Source organism: Asterias amurensis, chromosome 9, assembly GCF_032118995.1.
Source record: "Asterias amurensis chromosome 9, ASM3211899v1".
Taxonomy (NCBI): Eukaryota; Metazoa; Echinodermata; class Asteroidea; order Forcipulatida; family Asteriidae; genus Asterias; species Asterias amurensis.
The window spans coordinates 3,004,586-3,028,728 of record NC_092656.1 but is presented as its reverse complement, the minus strand read 5'-3'; the positions used below and the strand labels follow the sequence as shown (position 1 = coordinate 3,028,728).

Here is a 24,143-nt window from a genome sequence, read left to right as displayed (position 1 = left end):
TCACTTTCAGAAAGCATGTCAAGTCATGTTTAGGGTTTGTTACGTCCAGTTTGGGTCAATAGACAAACTCCTAAAAATGTACCCTATTCAGCCGCACGAGGTCTCTTTTGTTAATATTATCTCCATCAGTAACCAACCCGACGGGCCGATGGCTAAATTAGGCTTCAAAATGGATTTGGCAAAATGTACATTCTGAGACCTGACCGACACACTGCTCTAACCAATTTTGTGAATGGACTTATTCAAAAGGAAACTTAATGTCGTTTTGCTTAACAACTTTGACCAAATGCAAAGCAAAGTTCTTTTTTTACAGCTTCAAAACAGCCTTTGACGTGTGTGTATAAGTTTCACCATAGAGTAAGGAATGGTGTCACAATTCTACCTCCATGGTTAAACTCTGAAACTGCAACATTATACCTCCATGAACAGACCGTATTCTAAAACGGTATTCATGTACCCATTTGAGTTTACTGGCAAAAGGTCCAAGGTCGCCACCCACTGTCAAACTAAAGTGGTCCCACGTCGACCTTCTTCACCAAGCAACAGGTGGCCTGTCTCAAACCAGACAACACACCACTCACAATACACTGACCAGAATGGCTCTTTGTGTACGGCCCCCCACCCCCAAAATGTTATTAATTGTAAAGTTCCCTTAGACACCTTCCAACCTATAGCCGGCCCTACCCAATGTTTCCAAATCATTAAGCTGCCGTTTGATCCCATCCTTGTTCATCATGATAATTTTCATGCCGTTTGGAAGTGAATGCTTTTTTATAAATATTCTCTATTTAATCTTTTCAACAAATGAGTCACCCGCAGAAGGATTTCTAGGAAGTCTGATAACAACGTCGACCAGTGGTTGACACATGGTCACCTGCGAAACATCAATCTACGGTACTTCATCCATTCAATGCAAATTCGGTCAAATTCGTAAGATTGGTTTCGGTTTTGTCCTGGCACCCAGCCTCTTCGACCCTTTCGACCCTGCGCGGCAATGAATGAACCAATCCGGAGAACCATGCTTAGTACAACACGAAAGTAACCTGACCAAAAAGGGCGGATCGAATGGCGGGTGGGCGGGCAAGGGGCAATGAATGAACCAATCCGGAGCACCATCTGCGAAACACTGTCCAATGAGTCGCCTGTCAGAAAGATTTCTAGGAAGTCAGGGGTGCGTTCCACTCGCGCAAACGACTCGCAACTGTTCGCGCAAACGTTTTTTAATCTTTTGAACGATTGGTGCGTATACGCGATGTCAATATGGCGGCGCCCTGAAATGAAGATGGCGCGCACCATACGTATTTTTTTTTTACTTTGTTTTTGCTGCAATAGTCCTCTTTTTGACATCATTACATCAATTAATTAACTTTGTTAATCCAAATCTGCATTATCATCCACCGAAAATACAATGTAATTATGTTTGTGACAAAGAAATAATACCGTCTGCTTGTCCGCCATTTTAAAAACCACTCGCCAACACCTCCGAAGTATGTTCGCCTAAAGTTGCCAACGTTCGCCAGTGGTGGCAGCGAACAACTCGTTCCACTTGAAAATGTTGGCGAACGTGCGCAACTGTTGGCAACGTTTGCGCGAGTGGAACGCACCCCTGGTAACAACATCGACCAGTGGTTGACGCACGGTCGCCGCCCAAACTTCCTCCAATCACATGACTTGTAAGTGCGAGTTTGGATCCGGGTTTTGCAGACTTGCAACCCGACGTCTGAAACCACACAAACGTATTGAATTCCACACAAACAACCGTGTTGAATTCCACAAGGATGCCATACCACTGGACCTTCTAATTTTCAATCCAAGATGGCGCAGGTTACGCTTTTAATAGTATAGATATGCCTATAGTAGTAGGTGTTTGGATAAAAGCTGCCGTGGTTGAGTTGTTTGTCAACCTGTAGGTCTCGCACGTACACAGAGTGAGTGAAACTTTCCCTGAGCGAAAAGACTACAAACGGCGTTGAATTCTCAGACGACCAAAGGACAGAAACATGAGCAGACTAAAGGCACTGGCGATTACGCTCGATCATAATACGAACGTGTTTTCTCCTGGTGACGTTATCAGTGGTCAGGTTATCGTACAGGTCCGCGGCCAGGATCAGGAGGGCTAGAAGAATGTACACCATGAATGTTTACCATTATGTTGGTTAAAATGTTACCCAATAATGTAGTCAGTTGACATTAGAACCAACGTTGGGCAACCGTGTTGGGCAAAGGTTGTGTCAACAAAAGTAGCAATGATTGAGTATTTTGTTGGTTACTCCTTTATTCAGTTGTTGGTTAGGTCAAAAAGAAAATACGTTGATCGTCTGTTTTTTTTTTCAAAAAGAGGAAGATGAGTGCCCTTTTTTTAAAACGTAAAATGATGCAACAAAAACTTCAATTCGGAAAAGGGCATCTAATTTGCGGTACTCTTTCCACTCTGGAGTCATCTGATATGTGCAGTATATGATGTTTTCAGCCAGCCATTCCTCTTCACTTTTGCTTCAACTTCTGCTTTGTTGTATCTGCTAGAAGCTGGGCAGCGTAGTATTTTTCGATCTGATGAGGTAAATAAATGTCAGAAGTAACCTCGTAAAAGAGTCAGCAATCAACAGTGTTCACTGCTTTTTCCCCATTTTTTGTCCTTCTTTTTTTAGTTATAATTTCCAAGTTATATTGGCTTTAAATAATTTTTACAAGATAACTGAGCCCAATCAAAAATTCTGGAACACAACGGATTTAATCCAACCCTTGTCTTTCGATCGTTAACGACTGTTAACGTACTGTGCAGCCATTCCCCCACTACACGGGAGTAAATATCATCTATGCACGGTGGACTCCGTCCTAATTTACTTCTGAAAACTAAACTGTGTCCCTACACATGAATCAGTGTATTCTATGGGTGTACCTTTAAATATTGGTTGTTGTTAGCATCTTACCTATAATGTTTCAGTGAAGCACTAAATTCCCCAATCTCGAAGAGTATTTTTGACAGCCAGCCGCCATGATGTTGCTTGTGTGTGTATGTGTATGGCCTACTATACTACTACATATACAGCACGAACATCTTGCAATAATAGAATGCGCACCGGGAACTTTGCTCAACAACCAGAAAGCTTTGTTCACAACACCATTGGTAACTGTGGTAATTTTGACCAACTTCTCGGGCAAATCTTGCCCAACTACAATAATGTACACATTGGACCAATCAGTTAACCAATAATTTGGTCAACTTTGCCCAAGCGTGTTGGGCAACGGTTTTGTTTAACCAACGTCCATTATTTGTGACCAACAAATTAGTAATGCATTTACCCAACACATTTTTTGACCAACAAATTTGCAGTGGATCCCAACATACCGGGTTCTAATTGCATGGTTTTGCCCCATTTGGCCCCCCTTTCATCTAATTTCCTCTCGTGCCCTTTACCGTTCGGTTTTGAGCAGTTGCGCAAACTATACAAACAAATAAGAAATTAATACATAATAAATAACTATAGGGGATGTGTGACCGGGGTGGGGCGGGGTGGGGTGGGGTTTGCGGTTTAAAAAAAAAAAAAAAAAAATCTTTTTCGAAAGAGCCACCCGTCACATTTAAAAAAAAAAACAACCGACTGGACTATTTCCCCAAAAATACTTATTTTTATCGTTGGAGAGATCGTAAAAAAGGGAAAAAATGAGTGACCTGTGAAAAGGAGAAGGGCAGTAAACTGAACATGTTTTCGTCGGCTTTATCTTTGTTTCAACGGTTTCTGATGATCAGGTATATGGGTGAAGGTTAAAGGAAAAGCGAAAACAAAGTGGACCACCACTAAAAGTAACGGCAATGGGGATACGCGAACAGTGACCCACACCAACAAGGAGAGATACTTTGACACCATCTTTGTGATCTTCGGCAATGGTATATGATAAATCCGACTTTATTATTTGTTTCATTTATTCTTTTACTAATAAAAACTCATATTGTGAAACTTTTGGTTTCTGAAAGGGCGTAATAGCCGAGCAGATAAGAACACCGATATCATGCTCTGGTGATTCTGTTCAGCAGTGAGTGTTGGTTCGAATCCTGGTCGTGACTTAGCAACTCCACCCAGGGGTAAATGGGTACCTGTGAGGGCAGAGATTGATTTTTTTAATTGGTTTTTAATTGGCCGAGTAGCACTATTTTTTAGCCAAAGGCTGTATCCGGGAGCTGAGATGGTCTACGAAATGATTTAGGCCCAATTGCCAGGGGTAATAATTTGAAGCGCTTTGGGACACCCTTCGGGTGTTCGGAAAAGGCGCTATGTAAAAACTCGTAATATTATTATTATTAATTATTATGATCGAGTGATTCAGAGCATCAAGTTCAAGTGCTTGTGGTTAAGTCATTGCAGTGTGGGCTCGGGTTCCGGTCGTACACGGATTATTATGTCCTTGAGTAAGATGCATTTTTTCTATTATTTATAATGGAAAATTACTTGTAAAACGTTACAGGGAAACATCAGCGTTCTTCTAATAAGCTGAACATCCTACCAGGAACCCATGCCTAACCCTTTTCATTTCAACTCCCTACTGGAATGCTGCCGTCTCCATTCGAACACAAATATGGGTACGTGAGGTACAAAGTGAAGGCAACACTGTCGCTCATCAGGACCTTTTCCAATAAAACCTTCAAAAGAGAGAAGCTGTTTAGTGTGACCGGACCCATGGTAGACTTGAACCTCATACCGCAAGCGCAAGTTTGTGCCTTCACTAGACATATCCCAAATTTGTGTCTTCAATGTTCTTTTCCTCGTTTAATGCACGTTCGTGTTCTTAACAATTGAACATGTTGACCATATAATAGTGCAAACCACTAAAACGATAATGGATGCTTTTGGAACACTAGGTGGCAGCAAACTTGCCAGATAAATCCATTGTTCTCGGTAATGTGAACATGCTCAGAACTTTGGGTGCGTTCGATTGCGAATTCCCTGTGACGACCCCGCGGTGCTCATTGAGGAAGCCCCTGACAAGAGCTAATCAAACGATCACTCGTCCTCACTGTGACGTCGTGCACCTCGGGCCAGCCCTAAAGCAGGCAGGGCACCGATCAACTCGGTCCCAAGTCAACTCGGTCCCAGTCAACTCGGTTCCAAGTCAACTCGGTCCCAAGTCAACTCGGTCCCAAGTCAACTCGGTCCCTATGGTTAAACGATGGGGGTGGTTTCGGCCGGATGGCCGCAAGGCATTTGTGTTGAAAGTGTAGATTATTTTATGTTATTCTCGATAAGTTGTAAGCCTGTCTATTTATTTTGTAAAATAGTTGTAATGATGTTACCATTATGATTTAGAAACCAAAGTCATTGAAACTGTCAGATGGGTGAAATAGTTTAAGTCAGAGAATAGACTCATGTAGATTCGTGATTACAATTTATTCGCCTTCGGATCGCACATTCTATTCACGTACGAATCTACACTTTCTCATCCATTCTCCTCAACACAATAGAGTAGTCAAGCTATAATATTGTATCGGGCAATAAGATCAATCAAAGCTCCATTCCCGATGCAATAATATTCACATATGGAGACTGAACCATGCCAACCGCCAAAGATGAAGGGCTGATCTTGATTGATCACATTGATGCTCTGACAATGCGAGTGTGATTCTATTACGTGTGAATGTACTTTTTATTTTCATACATTGTTTATTTCACAACCATACACAAGTCAATGGGAAACTACACAACCATACACAAGTCAATAGGACACTTTACAACCATACACAAGTCAATGGGAAACTACACAACCATACACAAGTCAATGGGAAACTACACAACCATACACAAGTCAATGGGAAACTACACAACCATACACAAGTCAATGGGAAACTACACAACCATACAAAAGTCAAAGGGAAACTACACAACCATACACAAGTCAATGGGAAACTACACAACCATACACAAGTCAATGGGAAACTACACAACCATACACAAGTCATATCCCAAATTTGTGTCTTCAATGTTCTTTTCCTCGTTTAATGCACGTTCGTGTTCTTAACAATTGAACATGTTGACCATATAATAGTGCAAACCACTAAAACGATAATGGATGCTTTTGGAACACTAGGTGGCAGCAAACTTGCCAGATAAATCCATTGTTCTCGGTAATGTGAACATGCTCAGAACTTTGGGTGCGTTCGATTGCGAATTCCCTGTGACGACCCCGCGGTGCTCATTGAGGAAGCCCCTGACAAGAGCTAATCAAACGATCACTCGTCCTCACTGTGACGTCGTGCACCTCGGGCCAGCCCTAAAGCAGGTAGGGCACCGATCAACTCGGTCCCAAGTCAACTCGGTCCCAGTCAACTCGGTTCCAAGTCAACTCGGTCCCAAGTCAACTCGGTCCCAAGTCAACTCGGTCCCTATGGTTAAACGATGGGGGTGGTTTCGGCCGGATGGCCGCAAGGCATTTGTGTTGAAAGTGTAGATTATTTTTATTATTCTCGATAAGTTGTAAGCCTGTCTATTTATTTTGTAAAATAGTTGTAATGATGTTACCATTATGATTTAGAAACCAAAGTCATTGAAACTGTCAGATGGGTGAAATAGTTTAAGTCAGAGAATAGACTCATGTAGATTCGTGATTACAATTTATTCGCCTTCGGATCGCACATTCTATTCACGTACGAATCTACACTTTCTCATCCATTCTCCTCAACACAATAGAGTAGTCAAGCTATAATATTGTATCGGGCAATAAGATCAATCAAAGCTCCATTCCCGATGCAATAATATTCACATATGGAGACTGAACCATGCCAACCGCCAAAGATGAAGGGCTGATCTTGATTGATCACATTGATGCTCTGACAATGCGAGTGTGATTCTATTACGTGTGAATGTACTTTTTATTTTCATACATTGTTTATTTCACAACCATACACAAGTCAATGGGAAACTACACAACCATACACAAGTCAATAGGACACTTTACAACCATACACAAGTCAATGGGAAACTACACAACCATACACAAGTCAATGGGAAACTACACAAACATTCACACAACCATACACGAGTCAATGGAAACTACACAACCATACACAAGTCAATGGGAAACTACACAACCACACACAAGTCAAAGGGAAACTGCACAACCATACACAAGTCAATGGGAAACTACACAACCATACACAAGTCAATGGGAAACTACACAACCACACAAGTCAATGGGAAACTACACAACCATACACAAGTCAATGGGAAACTACACAACCAAACACAAGTCAATGGGAAACTACACAACCATACACGAGTCAATGGGAAACTACTAAACCATACACAAGTCAAGGTGACACTTCACAACCATACACAATTAACGGGTAACACAACCATACACAAGTCAATGGGAAACTACACAACCATACACAAGTCAATAGGACACTTTACAACCATACACAAGTCAATGGGAAACTACACAACCATACACATGTCAATGGGAAACTACACAACCATACAAAAGTCAATGGGAAACTACACAACCATACACAAGTCAATGGGAAACTACACAACCATACACAAGTCAATGGGAAACTACACAACCATACACGAGTCAATGGGAAACTACACAACCATACACGAGTCAATGGGAAACTACACAACCATACACAAGTCAATGGGAAACTACACAACCATACGCAAGTCAATAGGAAACTAAACAACCATACACAAGTCAATGGGAAACTACACAACCATACACAAGTCAACGGGAAACTACACAACCATACACAAGTCAGTAGGACACTTTACAAACATACACATGTCAATGGGAAACTACACAACCATACACAAGTCAATGGGAAACTATACAACAATACACAAGTCAATGGGAAACTACACAACCATACACGAGTCAATGGGAAACTACACAACCATACACGAGTCAATGGGAAACTGCACAACCATACACAAGTCAATGGGAAACTACACAACCATACACAAGTCAATGGGAAACTACACAACCATACACATGTCAATGGGAAACTACACAACCATACAAAAGTCAATGGGAAACTACACAACCATACACAAGTCAATGGGAAACTACACAACCATACATAAGTCAATGGGAAACTACACAACCATACACGAGTCAATGTGAAACTACACAACCAAACACGAGTCAATGGGAAACTACACAACCATACGCAAGTCAGTAGGAAACTACACAACCATACACAAGTCAATGGGAAACTACACAACCATACACAAGTCAACGGGAAACTACACAACCATACACAAGTCAGTAGGACACTTTACAAACATACACATGTCAATGGGACACTTGACAGACATACACATGTCAATGGGAAACTACACAACCATACACAAGTCAATAGGACACTTGACAGACATACACATGTCAATGGGAAACTACACAACCATACACGAGTCAATGGGAAACTACACAACCATACACAAGTCGATGGGAAACTATACAACCATACACAAGTCAATGGGAAACTACACAACCATACACGAGTCAATGGGAAACTACACAACCATACACAAGTCAATGGGAAACTACACAACCATACAAAAGTCAATAGGACACTTTACAACCATACACATGTCAATGGGAAACTACACAACCATACACAAGTCAATGGGACACTACACAATAATACACAAGTCAATGGGAAACTACACAATCATACACGAGTCAATGGGAAACTACACAACCATACACGAGTCAATGGGAAACTACACAACCATACACGAGTCAATGGGAAACTACACAACCATACACGAGTCAATGGGAAACTACACAACCATACACAAGTCAATGGGAAACTACACAAACATTCACACAACCATACACGAGTCAATGGAAACTACACAACCATACACAAGTCAATGGGAAACTACACAACCACACACAAGTCAAAGGGAAACTGCACAACCATACACAAGTCAATGGGAAACTACACAACCATACACAAGTCAATGGGAAACTACACAACCACACAAGTCAATGGGAAACTACACAACTTACACAAGTCAATGGGAAACTACACAACCAAACACAAGTCAATGGGAAACTACACAACCATACACGAGTCAATGGGAAACTACTAAACCATACACAAGTCAAGGTGACACTTCACAACCATACACAATTAACGGGTAACACAACCATACACAAGTCAATGGGAAACTACACAACCATACACAAGTCAATGGGAAACTACACAACCATACACGAGTCAATGGGAAACTACACAACCATACACGAGTCAATGGGAAACTACACAACCATACACAAGTCAATGGGAAACTACACAACCATACGCAAGTCAATAGGAAACTAAACAACCATACACAAGTCAATGGGAAACTACACAACCATACACAAGTCAACGGGAAACTACACAACCATACACAAGTCAGTAGGACACTTTACAAACATACACATGTCAATGGGAAACTACACAACCATACACAAGTCAATGGGAAACTATACAACAATACACAAGTCAATGGGAAACTACACAACCATACACGAGTCAATGGGAAACTACACAACCATACACGAGTCAATGGGAAACTGCACAACCATACACAAGTCAATGGGAAACTACACAACCATACACAAGTCAATGGGAAACTACACAACCATACACATGTCAATGGGAAACTACACAACCATACAAAAGTCAATGGGAAACTACACAACCATACACAAGTCAATGGGAAACTACACAACCATACATAAGTCAATGGGAAACTACACAACCATACACGAGTCAATGTGAAACTACACAACCATACACGAGTCAATGGGAAACTACACAACCATACGCAAGTCAGTAGGAAACTACACAACCATACACAAGTCAATGGGAAACTACACAACCATACACAAGTCAACGGGAAACTACACAACCATACACAAGTCAGTAGGACACTTTACAAACATACACATGTCAATGGGACACTTGACAGACATACACATGTCAATGGGAAACTACACAACCATACACAAGTCAATAGGACACTTGACAGACATACACATGTCAATGGGAAACTACACAACCATACACGAGTCAATGGGAAACTACACAACCATACACAAGTCGATGGGAAACTATACAACCATACACAAGTCAATGGGAAACTACACAACCATACACGAGTCAATGGGAAACTACACAACCATACACAAGTCAATGGGACACTACACAATAATACACAAGTCAATGGGAAACTACACAATCATACACGAGTCAATGGGAAACTACACAACCATACACGAGTCAATGGGAAACTACACAACCATACACGAGTCAATGGGAAACTACACAACCATACACGAGTCAATGGGAAACTACACAACCATACACAAGTCAATGGGAAACTACACAAACATTCACACAACCATACACGAGTCAATGGAAACTACACAACCATACACAAGTCAATGGGAAACTACACAGATACACAAGTCAAAGGGAAACTGCACAACCATACACAAGTCAATGGGAAACTACACAACCATACACAAGTCAATGGGAAACTACACAACCACACAAGTCAATGGGAAACTACACAACTTACACAAGTCAATGGGAAACTACACAACCAAACACAAGTCAATGGGAAACTACACAACCATACACGAGTCAATGGGAAACTACTAAACCATACACAAGTCAAGGTGACACTTCACAACCATACACAATTAACGGGTAACACAACCATACACAAGTCAATGGGAAACTACACAACCATACACAAGTCAATAGGACACTTTACAACCATACACAAGTCAATGGGAAACTACACAACCATACACAAGTCAATGGGAAACTACACAACCATACACATGCCAATGGGAAACTACACAACCATACAAAAGTCAATGGGAAACTACACAAGCATACACAAGTCAATGGGAAACTACACAACCATACACAAGTCAATGGGAAACTACACAACCATACACGAGTCAATGGGAAACTACACAACCATACACGAGTCAATGGGAAACTACACAACCATACACAAGTCAATGGGAAACTACACAACCATACACAAGTCAATAGGAAACTACACAACCATACACAGGTCAATGGGAAACTACACAACCATACACAAGTCAACGGGAAACTACACAACCATACACAAGTCAGTAGGACACTTTACAAACATACACATGTCAATGGGAAACTACACAACCATACACGAGTCAATGGGAAACTACACAATAATACACAAGTCAATGGGAAACTACACAATCATACACGAGTCAATGGGAAACTACACAACCATACACGAGTCAATGGGAAACTACACAACCATACACGAGTCAATGGGAAACTACACAACCATACACGAGTCAATGGGAAACTACACAACCATACACAAGTCAATGGGAAACTACACAAACATTCACACAACCATACACGAGTCAATGGAAACTACACAACCATACACAAGTCAATGGGAAACTACACAACCACACACAAGTCAAAGGGAAACTGCACAACCATACACAAGTCAATGGGAAACTACACAACCATACACAAGTCAATGGGAAACTACACAACCACACAAGTCAATGGGAAACTACACAACTTACACAAGTCAATGGGAAACTACACAACCAAACACAAGTCAATGGGAAACTACACAACCATACACGAGTCAATGGGAAACTACTAAACCATACACAAGTCAAGGTGACACTTCACAACCATACACAATTAACGGGTAACACAACCATACACAAGTCAATGGGAAACTACACAACCATACACAAGTCAATAGGACACTTTACAACCATACACAAGTCAATGGGAAACTACACAACCATACACAAGTCAATGGGAAACTACACAACCATACACATGCCAATGGGAAACTACACAACCATACAAAAGTCAATGGGAAACTACACAAGCATACACAAGTCAATGGGAAACTACACAACCATACACAAGTCAATGGGAAACTACACAACCATACACGAGTCAATGGGAAACTACACAACCATACACGAGTCAATGGGAAACTACACAACCATACACAAGTCAATGGGAAACTACACAACCATACACAAGTCAATAGGAAACTACACAACCATACACAGGTCAATGGGAAACTACACAACCATACACAAGTCAACGGGAAACTACACAACCATACACAAGTCAGTAGGACACTTTACAAACATACACATGTCAATGGGAAACTACACAACCATACACGAGTCAATGGGAAACTACACAACCATACACAAGTCAATGGGAAACTATACAACAATACACAATTCAATGGGAAACTACACAACCATACAAAAGTCAATAGGACACTTTACAACCATACACATGTCAATGGGAAACTACACAACCATACACAAGTCAATGGGACACTACACAATAATACACAAGTCAATGGGAAACTACACAATCATACACGAGTCAATGGGAAACTACACAACCATACACGAGTCAATGGGAAACTACACAACCATACACGAGTCAATGGGAAACTACACAACCATACACGAGTCAATGGGAAACTACACAACCATACACAAGTCAATGGGAAACTACACAAACATTCACACAACCATACACGAGTCAATGGAAACTACACAACCATACACAAGTCAATGGGAAACTACACAACCACACACAAGTCAAAGGGAAACTGCACAACCATACACAAGTCAATGGGAAACTACACAACCATACACAAGTCAATGGGAAACTACACAACCACACAAGTCAATGGGAAACTACACAACTTACACAAGTCAATGGGAAACTACACAACCAAACACAAGTCAATGGGAAACTACACAACCATACACGAGTCAATGGGAAACTACTAAACCATACACAAGTCAAGGTGACACTTCACAACCATACACAATTAACGGGTAACACAACCATACACAAGTCAATGGGAAACTACACAACCATACACAAGTCAATGGGAAACTACACAACCATACACGAGTCAATGGGAAACTACACAACCATACACGAGTCAATGGGAAACTACACAACCATACACAAGTCAATGGGAAACTACACAACCATACGCAAGTCAATAGGAAACTAAACAACCATACACAAGTCAATGGGAAACTACACAACCATACACAAGTCAACGGGAAACTACACAACCATACACAAGTCAGTAGGACACTTTACAAACATACACATGTCAATGGGAAACTACACAACCATACACAAGTCAATGGGAAACTATACAACAATACACAAGTCAATGGGAAACTACACAACCATACACGAGTCAATGGGAAACTACACAACCATACACGAGTCAATGGGAAACTGCACAACCATACACAAGTCAATGGGAAACTACACAACCATACACAAGTCAATGGGAAACTACACAACCATACACATGTCAATGGGAAACTACACAACCATACAAAAGTCAATGGGAAACTACACAACCATACACAAGTCAATGGGAAACTACACAACCATACATAAGTCAATGGGAAACTACACAACCATACACGAGTCAATGTGAAACTACACAACCATACACGAGTCAATGGGAAACTACACAACCATACGCAAGTCAGTAGGAAACTACACAACCATACACAAGTCAATGGGAAACTACACAACCATACACAAGTCAACGGGAAACTACACAACCATACACAAGTCAGTAGGACACTTTACAAACATACACATGTCAATGGGACACTTGACAGACATACACATGTCAATGGGAAACTACACAACCATACACAAGTCAATAGGACACTTGACAGACATACACATGTCAATGGGAAACTACACAACCATACACGAGTCAATGGGAAACTACACAACCATACACAAGTCGATGGGAAACTATACAACCATACACAAGTCAATGGGAAACTACACAACCATACACGAGTCAATGGGAAACTACACAACCATACACAAGTCAATGGGACACTACACAATAATACACAAGTCAATGGGAAACTACACAATCATACACGAGTCAATGGGAAACTACACAACCATACACGAGTCAATGGGAAACTACACAACCATACACGAGTCAATGGGAAACTACACAACCATACACGAGTCAATGGGAAACTACACAACCATACACAAGTCAATGGGAAACTACACAAACATTCACACAACCATACACGAGTCAATGGAAACTACACAACCATACACAAGTCAATGGGAAACTACACAGATACACAAGTCAAAGGGAAACTGCACAACCATACACAAGTCAATGGGAAACTACACAACCATACACAAGTCAATGGGAAACTACACAACCACACAAGTCAATGGGAAACTACACAACTTACACAAGTCAATGGGAAACTACACAACCAAACACAAGTCAATGGGAAACTACACAACCATACACGAGTCAATGGGAAACTACTAAACCATACACAAGTCAAGGTGACACTTCACAACCATACACAATTAACGGGTAACACAACCATACACAAGTCAATGGGAAACTACACAACCATACACAAGTCAATAGGACACTTTACAACCATACACAAGTCAATGGGAAACTACACAACCATACACAAGTCAATGGGAAACTACACAACCATACACATGCCAATGGGAAACTACACAACCATACAAAAGTCAATGGGAAACTACACAAGCATACACAAGTCAATGGGAAACTACACAACCATACACAAGTCAATGGGAAACTACACAACCATACACGAGTCAATGGGAAACTACACAACCATACACGAGTCAATGGGAAACTACACAACCATACACAAGTCAATGGGAAACTACACAACCATACACAAGTCAATAGGAAACTACACAACCATACACAGGTCAATGGGAAACTACACAACCATACACAAGTCAACGGGAAACTACACAACCATACACAAGTCAGTAGGACACTTTACAAACATACACATGTCAATGGGAAACTACACAACCATACACGAGTCAATGGGAAACTACACAATAATACACAAGTCAATGGGAAACTACACAATCATACACGAGTCAATGGGAAACTACACAACCATACACGAGTCAATGGGAAACTACACAACCATACACGAGTCAATGGGAAACTACACAACCATACACGAGTCAATGGGAAACTACACAACCATACACAAGTCAATGGGAAACTACACAAACATTCACACAACCATACACGAGTCAATGGAAACTACACAACCATACACAAGTCAATGGGAAACTACACAACCACACACAAGTCAAAGGGAAACTGCACAACCATACACAAGTCAATGGGAAACTACACAACCATACACAAGTCAATGGGAAACTACACAACCACACAAGTCAATGGGAAACTACACAACTTACACAAGTCAATGGGAAACTACACAACCAAACACAAGTCAATGGGAAACTACACAACCATACACGAGTCAATGGGAAACTACTAAACCATACACAAGTCAAGGTGACACTTCACAACCATACACAATTAACGGGTAACACAACCATACACAAGTCAATGGGAAACTACACAACCATACACAAGTCAATAGGACACTTTACAACCATACACAAGTCAATGGGAAACTACACAACCATACACAAGTCAATGGGAAACTACACAACCATACACATGCCAATGGGAAACTACACAACCATACAAAAGTCAATGGGAAACTACACAAGCATACACAAGTCAATGGGAAACTACACAACCATACACAAGTCAATGGGAAACTACACAACCATACACGAGTCAATGGGAAACTACACAACCATACACGAGTCAATGGGAAACTACACAACCATACACAAGTCAATGGGAAACTACACAACCATACACAAGTCAATAGGAAACTACACAACCATACACAGGTCAATGGGAAACTACACAACCATACACAAGTCAACGGGAAACTACACAACCATACACAAGTCAGTAGGACACTTTACAAACATACACATGTCAATGGGAAACTACACAACCATACACGAGTCAATGGGAAACTACACAACCATACACAAGTCAATGGGAAACTATACAACAATACACAATTCAATGGGAAACTGCACAACCATACACGAGTCAATGGGAAACTACACAACCATACACGAGTCAATGGGAAACTACACAACCGTACACGAGTCAATGGGAAACTGCACAACCATACACAAGTCAATGGGAAACTACACAACCATACACAAGTCAATGGGAAACTACACAACCATACACATGTCAATGGGAAACTACACAACCATACAAAAGTCAATGGGAAACTACACAACCATACAAAAGTCAATGGGAAACTACACAACCATACACAAGTCAATGGGAAACTACACAACCATACACAAGTCAATGGGAAACTACACAACCATACACGAGTCAATGGGAAACTACACAACCATACACGAGTCAATGGGAAACTACACAACCATACACAAGTCAATGGGAAACTACACAACCATACACAAGTCAATGGGAAACTACACAACCATACGCAAGTCAATAGGAAACAACACAGCCATACACAAGTCAATGGGAAACTACACAACCATACACAAGTCAACGGGAAACTACACAACCATACACAAGTCAGTAGGACACTTTACAAACATACACATGTCAATGGGACACTTGACAGACATACACATGTCAATGGGAAACTACACAACCATACACAAGTCAATAGGACACTTGACAGACATACACATGTCAATGGGAAACTACACAACCATACAAGAGTCAATGGGAAACTACACAACCATACACAAGTCGATGGGAAACTATACAACCATACACAAGTCAATGGGAAACTACACAACCATACACGAGTCAATGGGAAACTACACAACCATACACAAGTCAATGGGAAACTACACAACCATACAAAAGTCAATAGGACACTTTACAACCATACACATGTCAATGGGAAACTACACAACCATACACAAGTCAATGGGACACTACACAATAATACACAAGTCAATGGGAAACTACACAATCATACACGAGTCAATGGGAAACTACACAACCATACACGAGTCAATGGGAAACTACACAACCATACACGAGTCAATGGGAAACTACACAACCATACACGAGTCAATGGGAAACTGCACAACCATACACAAGTCAATGGGAAACTACACAACCACACATTAGTCAATGGGAAACTACACAACCATACACGAGTCAATGGAAGACTACACAACCATACACAAGTCAATGGGAAACTACACAACCGCAACCATACACGAGTAAATGTGACACTTCACAACCGTACACGTGTCAATGGGAAACTACACAACCATACACAAGTCAATGGGAAACTACACAACCATACACAAGTCAATGGGAAACTACTCAACCATTCACGAGTCAAAGGGAAACTACACAACCATACACAAGTCAATGGGAAACTACACAACCATACACGAGTCAATGGGAAACTATACAACCATACACAAGTCAATGTGACACTTCATAACCAAACACAATTAACGGGTAACTACACAACCATACCAGACATGCCAACTAGTATGTTTCTCCCGTATTTCGTACGGGTTTTTGTAAAAAATACGGGTATACGGGTTTTGAAAAAAAATACGGTTTTAAGCATCGCCACCGCAAAAATACAATTTTATCCCAGTTGGCCATCGCGACCTTTTTTAACTCAAGTTCAATATTTTTTTATTGACACAAATAAGTTTTCGGCCGACTACTTACGGCCGATAATGATTATCCAGTGAACTCTATTATTCCACGGGGGTATTCCTTATTCAACTTTCACCACACATCGAGCGAGCGCAACGGAGATTCCCTCGCATCCATCATTGCACGCACGCTAGTAGCACAAACCTGCATTGCATACTACACTCCAGTTTATCTGACGTCCCGATTTCACAGGGCACCAGTCTAACACAATTCATTGAACAACAGAGGGCGCTGTTGTCAAATGCCCTTATATGGTATCGGTCGTTTTGTGAACGGACGAATCGAGTTTGCAAAAGAATTTTTTGCCAAAATAAAGACACAAAAGATCGCCTGAAGCGAGATTTTTATGAGATAAATTCTAGAACTATGCCCCCAAATACAACAAACGAAACTTTTTGGGATGATTTGGTTTTTTTGTCTTCTTCATTGAAATTAAATTGGTTTTGTTTTGTACTTGTCAATTCTTTTGACAAAGATAATAATATTTATTTAATTGACAAGGGTTTCTATATGAAATAGGATATGATTAATCAATGTCTTTAAGATGATTTATCAATATCTTTTTTTCATACAAAACCTGTTCCATTGGGTTAACCACCCGTAGGGAAACCTCTGCCCAATTTTTTAATTTTTTTAATTTTTTAAAATTTTATTTTATTTTATTTTATTTTATTTTATTTTATTTTTTTGTTTTAATTAACTGGTTTAATTAGGCTGTTTGATAGCTTAATGGCCTTCACACCTTCTCTATTTTGCCTGTCTCGGGGCTTAAAACTACGTTTACGCGTGTTGAAAAAAAAATATACAGGTTTTTGATGCAAAATACAGGTTTTGGGGTTTCAGAATACAGTTTTGTGATCCCAGAGGTTGGCATGTCTGTCATACACGAGTTAAAGGGAAACTACACAACCATACACGAGTCAATGGGAAACTACACAACCATACACGAGTTAATGGGAAACTACACAGCCATACACGAGTCAATGGGAAACTACACAACCATACACGAGTCAATGGGAAACTACACAACCATACACAAGTCAATGGGAAACTACACAACTATACACGAGTCAATGGGAAACTACACAACCGTACACAAGTCAATGGAAACTTTACAACCATACACAAGTCAATGGGAAACTACACAACCATACACAAGTCAATGGGAAACTACACAACCATACACAAGTCAATGGGAAACTACACAACCATACACAAGTCAATGGGAAACTACACGACCATACACAAGTCAATGGGAAACTACACAACCATACACAAGTCAATAGGATACTTTACAACCATACTTGTGTAAATGGGAAACTACACAACCATACACAAGCAAATGGGAAACTACACAACCATACATAAATCAATGGGAAACTACACAGCCATACACGAGTCAATGGGAAACTACACAACCTTACACGAGTCAAAGGGAAACTACACAACCATACACAAGTCAATTGGAAACTACACAACCATACACGAGTCAATGGGAAAATACACAACCATACACGAGTCAATGGGAAACTACACAACCATACACGAGTCAATGGGAAACTACACAACCATACACAAGTGAATGGGAAACTACACACCCATACACAAGTCAATGGGAAACTACACAACCATACACGAGTCAATGGGAAACTACACAACCATACACAAGTCAATGGGAAACTACACAACCATACACAAGTCAATTGGAAACTACACAACCATACACGAGTAAATGGGAAACTACACAACCATACACGAGTCAATGAGAAACTACACAACCATACACGAGTTAATGGGAAACCACACAGCCATACACGAGTCAATGGGAAACTACACAACCATACACGAGTCAATGGGAAACTACACAACCATACACAAGTCAATGGGAAACTACACAACTATACACGAGTCAATGGGAAACTACACAACCGTACACAAGTCAATGGGAAACTTTACAACCATACACAAGTCAATGGGAAACTACACAACCATTCAACAACCATACACGAGTCAATTGGAAACTACACAACCATACACAAGTCAATGGGAAACTACACAACCATACACGAGTCAATGGGAAACTACACAACCATACACAAGTCAATGGGAAACTACACAACCATACACAAGTCAATTGGAAACTACACAACCATACACGAGTTAATGGGAAACTACACAACCATACACGAGTCAATGGGAAACTACACAACCATACACGAGTTAATGGGAAACCACACAGCCATACACGAGTCAATGGGAAACTACACAACCATACACGAGTCAATGGGAAACTACACAACCATACACGAGTCAATGGGAAACTACACAACCGTACACAAGTCAATGGGAAACTTTACAACCATACACAAGTCAATGGGAAACTACACAACCATTCACACAACCATACACGAGTCAATTGGAAACTACACAACCATACACAAGTCAATGGGAAACTACACAACCATACACAAGTCAATGGGAAACTACACAACCATACACAAGTCAATGGGAAACTACACGACCATACACAAGTCAATGGGAAACTACACAACCATACACAAGTCAATAGGATACTTTACAACCATACTTGTGTCAATGGGAAACTACACAACCATACACAAGCAAATGGGAAACTACACAACCATACACAAATCAATGGGAAACTACACAGCCATACACGAGTCAATGGGAAACTACACAACCTTACACAAGTCAAAGAGAAACTACACAACCATACACAAGTCAATTGGAAACTACACAACCATACACGAGTCAATGGGAAAATACACAACCATACACGAGTCAATGGGAAACTACACAACCATACACGAGTCAATGGGAAACTACACAACCATACACAAGTGAATGGGAAACTACAGAACCATACACAAGTCAATGGGAAACTACACAACCATACACGAGTCAATGGGAAACTACACAACCATACACAAGTCAATGGGAAACTACACAACCGCAACCATACACAAGTCAATGTGACACTTCACAACCATACACGTGTCAATGGGAAACTACATTACCATACACAAGTCAATGGGAAACTAAACAACCATACACAAGTCAATGGGAAACTACTCAACCATACACGAGTCAATGGGAAACTACACAACCGTACACAAGTCAATGGGAAACTACACAACCATACACAAGTCAATGGGAAACTACTCAACCATACACGAGTCAATGGGAAACTACACAACCATACACTTGTCAATGGGAAACTACACAACCATACACAAATCAATGGGAAACTACACAACCATACACGAGTCAATTGGAAACTACACAACCATACACAAGTCAATGGGAAACTACACAGTCATACATGAGTCAATGGGAAACTACACAACCGTACACAAGTCAATGGGAAACTACACAACCATACACAAGTCAATGGGAAACTACACAACCATTAACACAACCATACACATGTCAATTGGAAACTACACAACCATACACAAGTCAATGGGAAACTACACAACCATACACAAGTCAATGGGAAACTACACAACCATACACAAGTCAATGGGAAACTACACAACCATACACAAGTCAATGGAAACTACACAACCGCAACCATACACAAGTCAATGTGACACTTCACAACCATACACGTGTCAATGGGAAACTACACAACCATACACAAGTCAATGGGAAACTACACAACCATACACAAGTCAATGGGAAACTACACAACTGTACACAAGTCAATGGGAAACTACACAACCATACACGAGTCAATAGGACACTTCACAACCATACACGAGTCATTGGGATACTACACAACCATACACGAGTCAATGGGAAACTACACAACCTTACACAAGTCAATGGGAAACTACACAACCATACACAAGTCAATGGGAAACTACACAATTTACATGGACCCCCAAATAGCAGCAGGATAAACCATTTATAATTATTGTTGCCTATTTTGGTGTGTCTTCTGTACAGTCAGGAGTCGAGAGGACGAAGGAGCTCGTCAACTGCTGTGGATGTGGATCCACTGTGGAAGAATCAATTACCGTCGGTTTACCAAAACAAGGCTACGTCCCCGGAGAGAGCATATACCTCACTGGCCAAGTTGACAACCGTGACAGGGAAGAATCGTGTTATTTTCACGCCAAGTTTATGCAGGTACGAGCATCAATTACTTTTAAAAGATTGCAGAATTCGTTTTTGCTAACAAAACAGTTGCTGGCAGTCTATACACACTTACGTTATTGGCCAAAAATGAATAAAACGCTTACTGAGCGAGTTTTATGTAAATCTGTGATCTTAGGCGAGTTTTTGTCCTCACTTCGTTTTCTGTAATGTTTAATATTTACTTTATCAATTTCACTTCCTCAGAAGTTTTCATTTTTTGTTTGTATGAACACCCCTATTACAGAGAATAACGTTCTATTCGAAATCAAGCAAAACGAAACATGTGGAGAACATCCTTGGGGCTGTGGGGGTCAGGGTAGCGACTCCTCGAGGCAGGGTGAAAGACTTTAGCCTGGGTCCGATGCCCATTCCTCCGGTACCACCTACGGGTCTACCTGGATGCAACATCATCGATATAGAATATTCCATACAGGTGAGTTTAGAATATGTTGACCCGATGACGAGACATAGGGATTTGAAACCCAATGTAGACTAGATTTCAAGTCTGATAACCATGATATTATCATGGTCATTCCTCACTTGCATCAGCCACGAAAAAAAACGCCCCACAGATTATAGCTACCACACGCCCCAGCATGTACTGACGGAGATTAGTCTTAAAGAGGATTCATTTCAGACCAATAATGTATTGGCTATCGGGTAGACTAAAAACTACGATCGCAGACTTGGAACCAAGTCTAAACAAAAAATGTAGAATTACAAACGTCCACACAGTTTTTTTTTCGTATAGCGTATAGACTCGGTCGTGTTCGCACGTTGTTTACAATATGACTTGACAGGTCATCATCCAAAGGTCCTTTTCGAAACCACGGTATCGGTGCCAATTTCGGCTCATTCTAAAATGCCCCCGCGGTTGTTTTGACAATAAAACTGTATAGGGGCTGATGGCTTCAGACGAGACAACGGAGCCTGAAGCCGAATCCAAAGCCGAAGCCGTGTCGAAAAGGGCCATAGAGAGTGACCCCAACCACTTTGTCTAGATTATTTTCTGAAATCGCTTTAACTATTTCTTTGGTCCCAACAAACGTTAATACTCATAACAATTATTTATATTTGTTGAATTTGTTTATCAGTGCAAGGGCGACAACGGAAAGTTGAAGTTTCCGATAGTAATTGGTACGGTGCCTCTCCGTGCACGGACCCCTGCTTCTTTACCAACTGCGCCACCAGCAAGTATGCCGTACCCTTCGGCTATTGCGACGGCACCAGACTACCCCAAAGCAATGGCAGCATCGGGTGAGATTTGTTCCTTTCCTAAACCTACTTTGCATATAAAGACGAATTCCTTAGAAGAGTAATGTGCTGTGGTATAGCCGTAAACGGCACCGGGATACTGCTTGACTTCAAAACCGCAGGCCCATTCTTTGTTTTCCTTCATATTATTTTGGACGCTCACATTTTGTTCCCACAATAAAGCGGTTTTATTTCAATAAACAATTTCCCCTAAATCCCTTTGATTATTTTTGTTTACGTCTAGCCCCTCCATTTGGTGATGAACCTCCGCCCCCAAGTTACGAGGAGGCTGTCGGCAAAACAGACAGACTGGCCAACGCAAGGAATGATGAGGATTACGTCATTGACGGTCAGTTCGTGCCTAGTTATCCATACTTCAACCTTTCGGTTGATAATAGCCACCGGGTTCCCGCCATTAATCCCATGAAGTTTAAAGAAAGTGGATACTATTGGTAATTGTTACTGATCAGTCTTCTCACTTAGTGTATCTCAACATATGCATATAACAAACCTGTGAAAATTTGATCTCAATCGGTCGTCGAAGTTGCGAGTTAAAAATGAAAGAAAAATAACCCTTGTCGCACAAAGTTGTGTGCTTTCAGATGTTTGATTTCGCGACCTATAATTCTAAATCTGAGGTCTCAAAATCAAATTCGTGGAAAATTATTTCTTTTCTTTATCGAAAAGTACGCTACTTCAGAGGGAGCCGTTTCGTAGCAATGTTTTGTACTACCAACAGCTATGCTAATAACTATTTTGAGTAATTACCAATAGTTTCCACTGTCTTTAACTGATGTAGGCCTACTCATTGTTCTCCTATAGATGGACATCGAGATGCCGATGAGGTTGTGCGGGGGGGGGGGGGGTGAACAGTGTCTTTCCATTGAAGGTCATCGGCGATTACCTCCTAAACGATCACATTGACCCTCCTTGTCAAGAAGTTCCCCAGCGGAAGTTTCAGGAGGACAACTGCCAAGCAATCAAGTAACGTATCACTGGTCATTATGTTATGTAAAC

At 40.9% G+C, this 24,143-nt stretch overlaps 1 pseudogene; it reads left to right on the top strand.

The window, feature by feature from the left end:
- The first annotated feature begins 2,000 nt into the window (after positions 1–2,000).
- Positions 2,001–23,545, top strand: LOC139942267 (arrestin domain-containing protein 3-like; annotated as a pseudogene).
- The last annotated feature ends 598 nt before the right edge of the window (positions 23,546–24,143 follow it).